The following is an 8939-nucleotide window of genomic DNA, read 5'->3' as shown; positions in this document are numbered from 1 at the left end:
CAACGTGGGAGTCAGAAATCAGTTAAAAGTTGAAATCGACCACCTCAAGACGATGATAGTTAAAATTGGGAAAAAGAAAATAGAAAAATCATGGAGGAAGGAATGCCGAATGCTGGATAAGAGAAATCCAAAGTTTTGGAAGGCGTATCAGCGCCTGAACAACGCGGAAGGGAAAGGCGACAACATTGTGTTAAAGGGGCAAGATGGAAAGTATATCCCCTCCGATCTTGTCCCGGATGAACTAAGAAGGCAGCTGGGTAGAACCCAAGAAGTCAAACCTAAATCAATTATTCCACAAAAGACCTTTGAGAAAGTCACTTCAAGGCTAGAATCTCTAAATCTTGTGAATGGACCTCTATGCGAGGCTATTACCGAAAAAGAGACACAAGAAGCGATAGCAGGGCTGAAAAACAAAGCCCTGGATTCGACTACATACCTGTGTTACTTCTTAAGAAGGCTCCGAGGATCCTCCTACGGGCTCTAACTATGCTTTTCGACGCTAGTTTTACCCTTAGTTATCTTCCGCCCACCTGGAAGTGCACAGTCGTTCGTATGATCCCGAAACCTGAGAAAACAAGTCTCCTAGCAGAAAACTACATAAGCCTGATCTGCGCTTTTTCGAAGATTATGGAGAAAATAATTTTTGAAGGACTCTCATTACATGTTGAAAAGAATAATCTGCTTTCCTTTGTACAATGGGGTTTTCGTCCTGGGAAATCCACGGGAAACTGCTTGAAGGTTCTAGAAAGGGAACTTTCTTGGGCAATACGTAATAAATCTTGCACGACTGCTATGTGCTTGGATTTGTCGAAGGCTTTTGACTGCGTCTGGCACCTTGGACTTCTGGAAAAAGTTTTGGAGACTGGTGCAGGTGAAAAAATATTCAAATGGCTAAAGAGTTATCTCCACGAGAGGAAATCTTATGTACGGTGCAGAAATCGACTATCGGATTGTGTGGATCTCAAAAGAGCTCAGGGTTCTATACTGAGCCCGCTATTATTCAATCTTTTTCTTGCTGACATCCCGTTACCTACGGGTCGATCGAGTAATCTCATTGTATACGCGGACTACATTCTCGTAACTGATGTCTCGAGACGGAGTGATCTGTCATGGCGAAGGCTCGAACCTTGCCAAGATAATGGAATGGACTCGTGCAAAGGGTCTAACGCTGGCCCGTGACAAGAGCACAGTGTGCAGACTGTCGAAGCGGAGGAGCGAAACTGCTCGTGTCTTTGGAGTTGGGGACTTGAAACTTTCGCAGAACCTCCAATACCTTGGGGTTACAATAACTTGGCCAGAGGCTCCTATGGAAATCATATCGATACCCAAAGGAAGAGAGCCGTTAAAATCCTACGAAGCCTGATCAGATTTCATCTGAGTCCAGAAACATTCATCTACGTTTACAAGACATGTGTACAACCGGTTCTCACCTACGGGTTTGAGGGCTGGTATGACACAGATGAGAGGGTTTGTCTAATCGACAAACTCGAGAAAACGAGGCCATTAAGTTGGCGTTACGCCTACGGCCTCGATCTCAAAGAAAAATTGGATAACTCATATGAATCCTGCGTCCCTAAAATACAGTCCGTCCTGGAGAAGGCGCGGTTGTTTTTGTAGTGGACATCAGATATCAGGGAAATATGCTGCTAAGTAGAGACACTCCGGTGCCTCATTCTTTCTTGACCATTTTTGGTTCTTGACCGAAATGTGACGGATTAGAGAGGGTTTTTATCGAGTTTTTAATTATTTTTGTATAAAGACATGAAAATTTTTTTATTTCGAAAAATCAGTGATTTTAGTTTTAAATCTGGATTGTTCTAGCTTTTGACCAATATTTTGCAACATGTTTAAAGTTTCCATGTTTGTCACATTCAGTTTAAAATAGTTTCTTAAGGTATCCAATGCGCGAAAAGAATCTAAAATATTCACATTTTCATTTTTGCTGGTCTCAACTAAATTTTCATCAATAGCTCATAGCGAGGAACTGTTCAGAAATTTTCAGATGTATGAATTGAAAACCGGTCTTTTGACATTTTGAAACCTTTTTTGGCTTTGTGCATACACTTTTTGAATGAAATGTTTTGTAAAAAATTCATGTTTCATCAGCGTTGTATACATTTTCAATTCAGTATTTTAAGATTTTATCTTTCATCAAAGAAAGAAAATCATTAATACATTTTTCATTCAGTTCATTACATGATGAAATTTCACCGTGCAGTTTTCTTAATTTTAGACCATTCAGGTTTTTTAAATTTTTCTAAAAAGCCTTAAAATGAAACAAAAAACAAAATAACCCGCACTTGCTTTAAAACTAGATAGTCCCTCCATTTCCGAAATCCTTTGAACTTTCAATAATTGTCATGTAGCAATGCGCCGCTTATTAAGTCAATCTATCCTGATGTCATTTTGTCGATTGAGACATATTTTAAGACGAAAACTCTAGTTTTATTAGATTGGGAAACTCCAATAAATTCCCCAAAGGTGTTATTTTTCTTAAAATAGTTAATAGCTCTTCAAGGAATATTCTTTTTAGGCCGGGTGGTGCAGTGCTTGAAGAATTTGGCAGTTTAGCGAAGCTCTGGGTTCGAATCTCACTGCTATCATTCCGGCTGAAGGTTCCATGCATTACATGCACCCAGGATTGACGAGTGACGCCGTCATCAGTGATTTCACTGCGGAACCGGATGTCTACATCAGCCACAGCACGAGAGAAAAATAGATGCGGGGGACAGCTCGTTTGGATTCGTTCGTTTGGATTAGTTAGTTCCTAATAACATGTTCTCTCTTTCTATCTTGATCTTATGTGGCTGGCCAGAGCGAGATTTCACATTAAGTTGCGATCTTGCGGACGTGCCTCTATTATTATTAGACGTTGTAAAAAGTCTTATGATTGCAGGTAGATTCAAATTATTATTATAAAATGTAAAAATTCTGATCTTCTCATTAATCAACAATCTGGTACAACTTGGGGGCATAACAGGAAAATAAAGTCACTCCAAAAAAATTAATTTACTAAAAATAATACAATTCCAAATTCAAATGAATATTGACGTGCATTGTTGTCGTTGTTGTTGTTTTTAAACGCTACTCGATCTGTGTGAAATATATGACGAACTCTGAAGAAAATCGAACTATGAAAAAACCTGAACAGTTCACTCGCTCCCCGACAGTATGTCAGTCGTGCCTCGTGTCAAACCCCCGCAAACGGGGAATCCACTGCGCCCTCTGCGATGCCCATTTCCACCTGAGCTGTGTTTCTTTGTCTAAGGCGACTGCAAGTGCCTTGGGCGCATGGCACTGTGCCCGCTGCCTCTTCAACTCAAAGGGCGCTGGGCCAAATCGGGGACCCTCTCGTACTACTACCCGCCACAATCTCTCGACTGAGGAATTTATTCTGTCCCTGTCCTCGCTTCGTGGCACAAGAGACATCCCTCTCCGTATCCCCAAACAATGACCGCTTCCTGCCTCGAACAAATTATCTCAGAAGCACTCAGTTTCGAAGAAGACCTCCCGTGGTTCCGTATCTTCCTGTTTGCACCTCTCGTCCTTGGAAACAAGCACGAGCCGACCAATCCCGGCAAGGGAATCTCGTCCGCAATTAAGTCTCGGGCAGTTTCTTTCGGCGAGGAATGCGACAATCTTGTCCTACCCTTCCCTCTTCTCAGAGGAAGTCCGGCTTATCCGAAAATGGCATCGGACAGGACGCCAGGATGATCGATCGGGTGAATCGAAAGCTCCTCGAAGGAGACGTGAGAGCTGCCCTCCGTGTCTTGTGCTCCGGGCACTCTGTTGCCGAGTGTACGTCCAGAACATCAACTCTGCTGAGGTCAAAGCATCCGCCGGCCCCTGAAGACCTAAGGCCTTGGACTCCCCCCCGAAACCCCACACTGATGATCATCACTGAGGAAGAAGTTCTGTCGGGAATCAGATCTTTCGGAGCGAGCAGCAGCGGGGGAATTGATATCAAGGACATGACTTCTGCGATCACTGGGGAATCCGGCTCTCGGCTCTTGTGTTCAATCACGAAACTGGTCGGAAGGATCATCGACGGAAGGATCCCCCTCTTCGCGAGGAATCTCTTTTTCGCTGGCCACCTTCACGCTTTTCAAAAACCGGACGGAGGTGTCCGCCCAATAGCGATTGGCAACTACTTCAGAAGGCTTTGCGGCAAAGTCGCTGCCAGAAGGGTTGCAACGAGAATCGGGGCCGAGCTTTCGCCTACGCAAGTTGGTGTGCGTGGCGGCTGCGAAGGAGCTGTTCATGCCACCAGGGGTTTCTTCTACATGGGCCAACGAGTTACTACCGATTTTATCGTTGTGAAGCTTGATATCACCAACGCTTTCAACACCGTGCGCCGGGATGCTATTTTGGAAACATGCTCTCGAAGAGCACCAGAAATAATCCATCTTGTCTCGCTTGCCTACGGCTCAGAGAGCAGTCTTGTATACGGGAATGAGATCATCCGTTCGGAGACCGGCGTGCAACAGGGTGATCCGCTAGGGCCACTCCTCTTCGCGATGACAATCGATGAGGCAGCTCGACTTGCTGTCTCTCCATTCAATCTGTGGTATCTTGATGATGCCATATGGGTGGCCATGCTGACCAGGGTATTTGGGATGTCGAACACATCGCACCAGCACTGGCTACCCTCGGCCTCTCGGTCAACGCAAAGAAGACCGAGATCATAATGTCTCGTGTTCGGAGGCCGACTTCCAATCCGCTGTGCCCCGCCTTAGAGCAACCCTGCCTGGCGCGAACGTTACCCCAATGGATGACGTCACCTTTCTCGGGGGAACCCGACTGGGCCCGTTTACTTATTTATATCGAGATAAATGCACGAGTGAATGAACCGAATTGTGCAAAGACTTGGAAATTCCATGCTCGTACCGATTTTCGTTGTCGGAAACATTGGGGAACCAATTAAAATACAATCTTGGAATATTAACGGTCTTCCACGTGACCAATTTTCGACCGACAATGGAATTATCGTGGCCAACGGGCAGAGATGGTGATGAATTTCCAAAATACTTTTTAGGCCGTTGATGATAGATCCACATAACCAGTCGAATAGCTGGATTAAGAATATGGAGAAAAATAACTCACTGGCTGTTGTGAAATTAACTGATAGTGACTACATGCGAACTGTAGAAAACTCTATCCAGTTTGGGAACCCTGTCCGCATTGAGAATGTGGGGGAAGAGCTCGAAACATCGCTCGAGCCAATACTTTTAAAACAAATCTTTAAATCTGGTTGAATCACAACATTACTGATATATAAACAGGAGGAGTCGAAATGATTAGTTTGGGAGATTCCGTGATTGAATACAGCAAAGATTTTAGACTTTATATCACAACAAAACTTCGGAACCCTCACTATCTTCCAGAGATTGCCACGAAGGTCTCAATAATAAATTTTATGATCACACCGGATGGGCTGGAAGATCAGCTACTCGGAATTGTGGTGGCTAAAGAGAGGTCTTTTTATGGGCAACTTTTTTAGACCAGAACTGGAAAAAGAAAGACAAAATTTAATTATAACAACTGCTCAAAATGGAAAAAAGCTCAAGGAAATCGAAGATAAGATACTTTACACATTGGAAAACTCTGAAGGAAACATTTTGGAAGACGAGACCGCGATCGAAATTTTAGACTCTTCAAAGCAACTTTCAAATGAAATTTCCAAGAAACAGAAGGTCTTTCTATTTTGAAATATTTTCTAAGGTTGCAGAAGAGACTCAAAAACGAATCAACGAAACAAGACTTTGCTATCAAATGGTTGCCAATCATTCTTCAGTGTTGTATTTCTCAATTTCTGACCTTTCCAATATTGACCCAATGTACCAGTACTCTCTCGCGTGGTTTATCAACTTATTTATGACGTCTATCCAAGACAGGTAGTTATGTTTTTTGCACAATTCTTATTAGCAATAAATCTAAACAAGTTGAGAAGCGAATTCGATATCTTTCCGATTACTTTACAGTACCGCTCAAATGTTTCGGACCACCCTATTTTTCTCAATTTCCAAGTCAATCCTAAATTATTTTTATACGGTTCTTTAGAGAAACTTATTAGATAAGCTTAAATACATTTATTCTATTCTAAAATTTTCTTTAAATATTTTTGTTTGGCGCCAATTGAATATAATTGATTTTTGACTCGATCATATGTTCCGGACCAGTTGCAATCATATGTTTCGAACCAGTTAAATCTCTTTAAATTTAAATAATTTTTGATTCAATTAAAAACAAAAGACTAATAAATAACAAATGCCGCGTGTTTCACTGGTTGATCGGGTCGCTATCATCACTTTTTTAAAGATGGAGCTTCACAAAGAGAAATTGCCGAAAAATTAAAAATATCCAAAACTGCTGTTCAAAGAACAATTTCCAGATATTCATCCGTTGGACTATATTCCGACAGACCCAAATCTGGTCGACCGAGATTGTTATCCCCAAGATCTGAACGCAAATTAGTGAGAATTTCGAAAGCAGACCCCACAAAAACGGCAAATCAAATTAAATTTGATATGAAATTAAATTCTATTGTAAGCACAAATACAATTAAAAGATGCCTACAAAGAAATAATTGAATGGGCGAAAGCAATGCCCAAAACCAAGTCTTTCCATATGCCAAAAAGGCTAGAAAAAATTGGTGCATTGAGAAATTAACTTGGAGCCAAAATGATTGGGGTAAAATTATTTTTAGTGATGAATGCAAAATAAATTTGCATTCAAACACAAAAAATTATGTTAGAAGGCCACCAAACTCTAGATTTGACTCAAAATATTGTTAAAAACACGAAAATTTTCTCCTAGCATTATGGTCTGGGGAGCTATTGCTGCAAATGGATGGAGAAACATTGTCTTATGCATTAAAAATGTTGATTCCGCAGAGTATCAGAGAATTATAAATGTTGGACTCGAAAATTTTTATGATGAGACCATGTATCTCCAGCAAGACGGCGCTCCTTCCCATCGGTCCATGTCGACAATGAATTTTTTCAAAGGAAACAAATAAAAATCTTAGAAACTTGGCCGAGCCAGTCACCCGAACTGAATATTATTGAAAATATGGTCGGTACTAAAACAAAAACTTTATGATCTGGAACCAAAAGATCTTCCAGAGCTCTGGAATTTGACCAAAAAAATTTGGTACGAGATTGATAATTCGTACATTGAAAAATTATACAATTCACTTCCAGAGCGAATAAATGCTGTTATAACGAACAACGGAGGAAATATTAATTATTAACTTTTTATAAGTTTAATAAATTTTCGGTTTTTTTTAAACTGGTCCGGAACATATGATCGAGTATAAAATCGATAATTTTAAAATTGCGCCAAACATGAATATCTGTCCAAGTTTTTAAAATAGAATAAATGTGTTTAAGCTTATCTAATAAGTTTCTCTAAAGAACCGTATAAAAATAATTTAGGATTGACTTGGAAATTGAGAAAAATAGGGTGGTCCGAAACATTTGAGCGGTACTGTACATACAACTTGATTCAAATGTATGTCGCTCTTTGTTTGAGAAGGACAAGTTGTTGTTTTCGTTCATCTCTGCCTCGGCATTCAAACGTAAAATAAAATTCTAAATTCAGTGCTAAAAAATTATTAATTCAGAAAATGTTTATTTATGCTCACTGGCGGCGTGGGATTGGAAAACACCGAGTCCAATCCACTTTCCTCGTGGCTATCAGACAAATCATGGGACGAAATTGTCGGCTAAGTCAGTTGGAACCATTTACAGACTTAAAGTAATACGTAAAGTAGACGCCGCATTAGAAAATCGGTGGTTGAATCCGAGAATCTTTGGAGAGACGTGCATCAAGACCCTGTAAAGATAGACTACCCGTATCCATGGAATAAACTCAGCTCTTTTGACAAAATGACTATTTTGAGGTGTTTAAGACAGGATAAGGTTTTAATTGATTTGTAATTTATAGATATTCCTGCAATTGTTTCCTACGTATCTGAAAACATGGGGACTAAGTTCACAAACCCGCCGCCGTTTGATCTCCAAAAGAGTTTTTTGGATTCTTCAAACGAAACTCAATTGATTTTTGTGCTCTCCCCTGGAGCCGATCCCATGAATGCCTTGCTCAAATTTGCGGATGATAACGGCTTCAACGGAAAAAGAATGCAGGTCGTCTCCCTCGGGCAAGGACAAGGGCCTGTTGCCTTGAAAGCAATTAACGAAGCCCGAGAGAACGGATATTGGGTTTGTCTCCAAAACTGTCATCTCGCTACTTCCTGGATGAAGTCTTTGGAGAAAATATGCGATAATTATCGACTTCCAAGTCGCACACTTCATTTCGGCTTTGGTTGACAAGTATCCTTCAAATAATGTATTTATGATGACATGGCATAAGTTTAGTTTCCTGTTCTATACTTCAAAATGGAGCCAAGATGACCAACGAGCCTCCAACTGGGCTGCGACAGAATCTCTTAAAATCCTACACTAATGATCCAATTTCCGAGCCTGAATTTTTTGGTAAAATTCACGAAAATAAGAAGCACGTATTTGAATGTTTTCTTATTTTAGAAATGGTGGAAACTTATGTATTCGTTGTGCTTCTTTCATGCTTTGATTCAGGAGCGTAAGAAATTTGGTTCTTTAGGCTGGAACAACCCGTATGGCTTTAACGATTCGGATTTGAGAATATCAGTGCGTCAGTTGAAGGTGTGACTAGATAGACATATTCAGATGTTTATTACGGAATATGAAGATGTGCCTTACAGCGCCATAAAATATTTGATTTGGTTAATTTTATCGGTATCGGAATAATTTATTCGTTTTAAATGAATTTTAAGCTTTTATTGGACAACAACTTAGAAATCCATAACTAATTATTAAAACTAAATTCCTTTTATGAAAAAATTTTCGAATACCACTAGTAAGCCATTTTTTATCAGTTTGATTTTCTACCAAATGACA

At 40.4% G+C, this 8939-nt stretch overlaps 1 pseudogene; it reads left to right on the top strand.

Annotated features, from left to right (window-relative positions):
- The first annotated feature begins 4857 nt into the window (after positions 1 to 4857).
- On the top strand, positions 4858 to 8690 carry LOC115227931 (annotated as a pseudogene).
- Positions 8691 to 8939: the final 249 nt, after the last annotated feature.

Source organism: Octopus sinensis, unplaced genomic scaffold (genome assembly GCF_006345805.1).
Source record: "Octopus sinensis unplaced genomic scaffold, ASM634580v1 Contig08735, whole genome shotgun sequence".
Classification (NCBI taxonomy): Eukaryota; Metazoa; Mollusca; class Cephalopoda; order Octopoda; family Octopodidae; genus Octopus; species Octopus sinensis.
The sequence above is the reverse complement of the archived record's forward strand: the minus strand, read 5'-3'. Positions and strand labels throughout refer to the sequence as shown.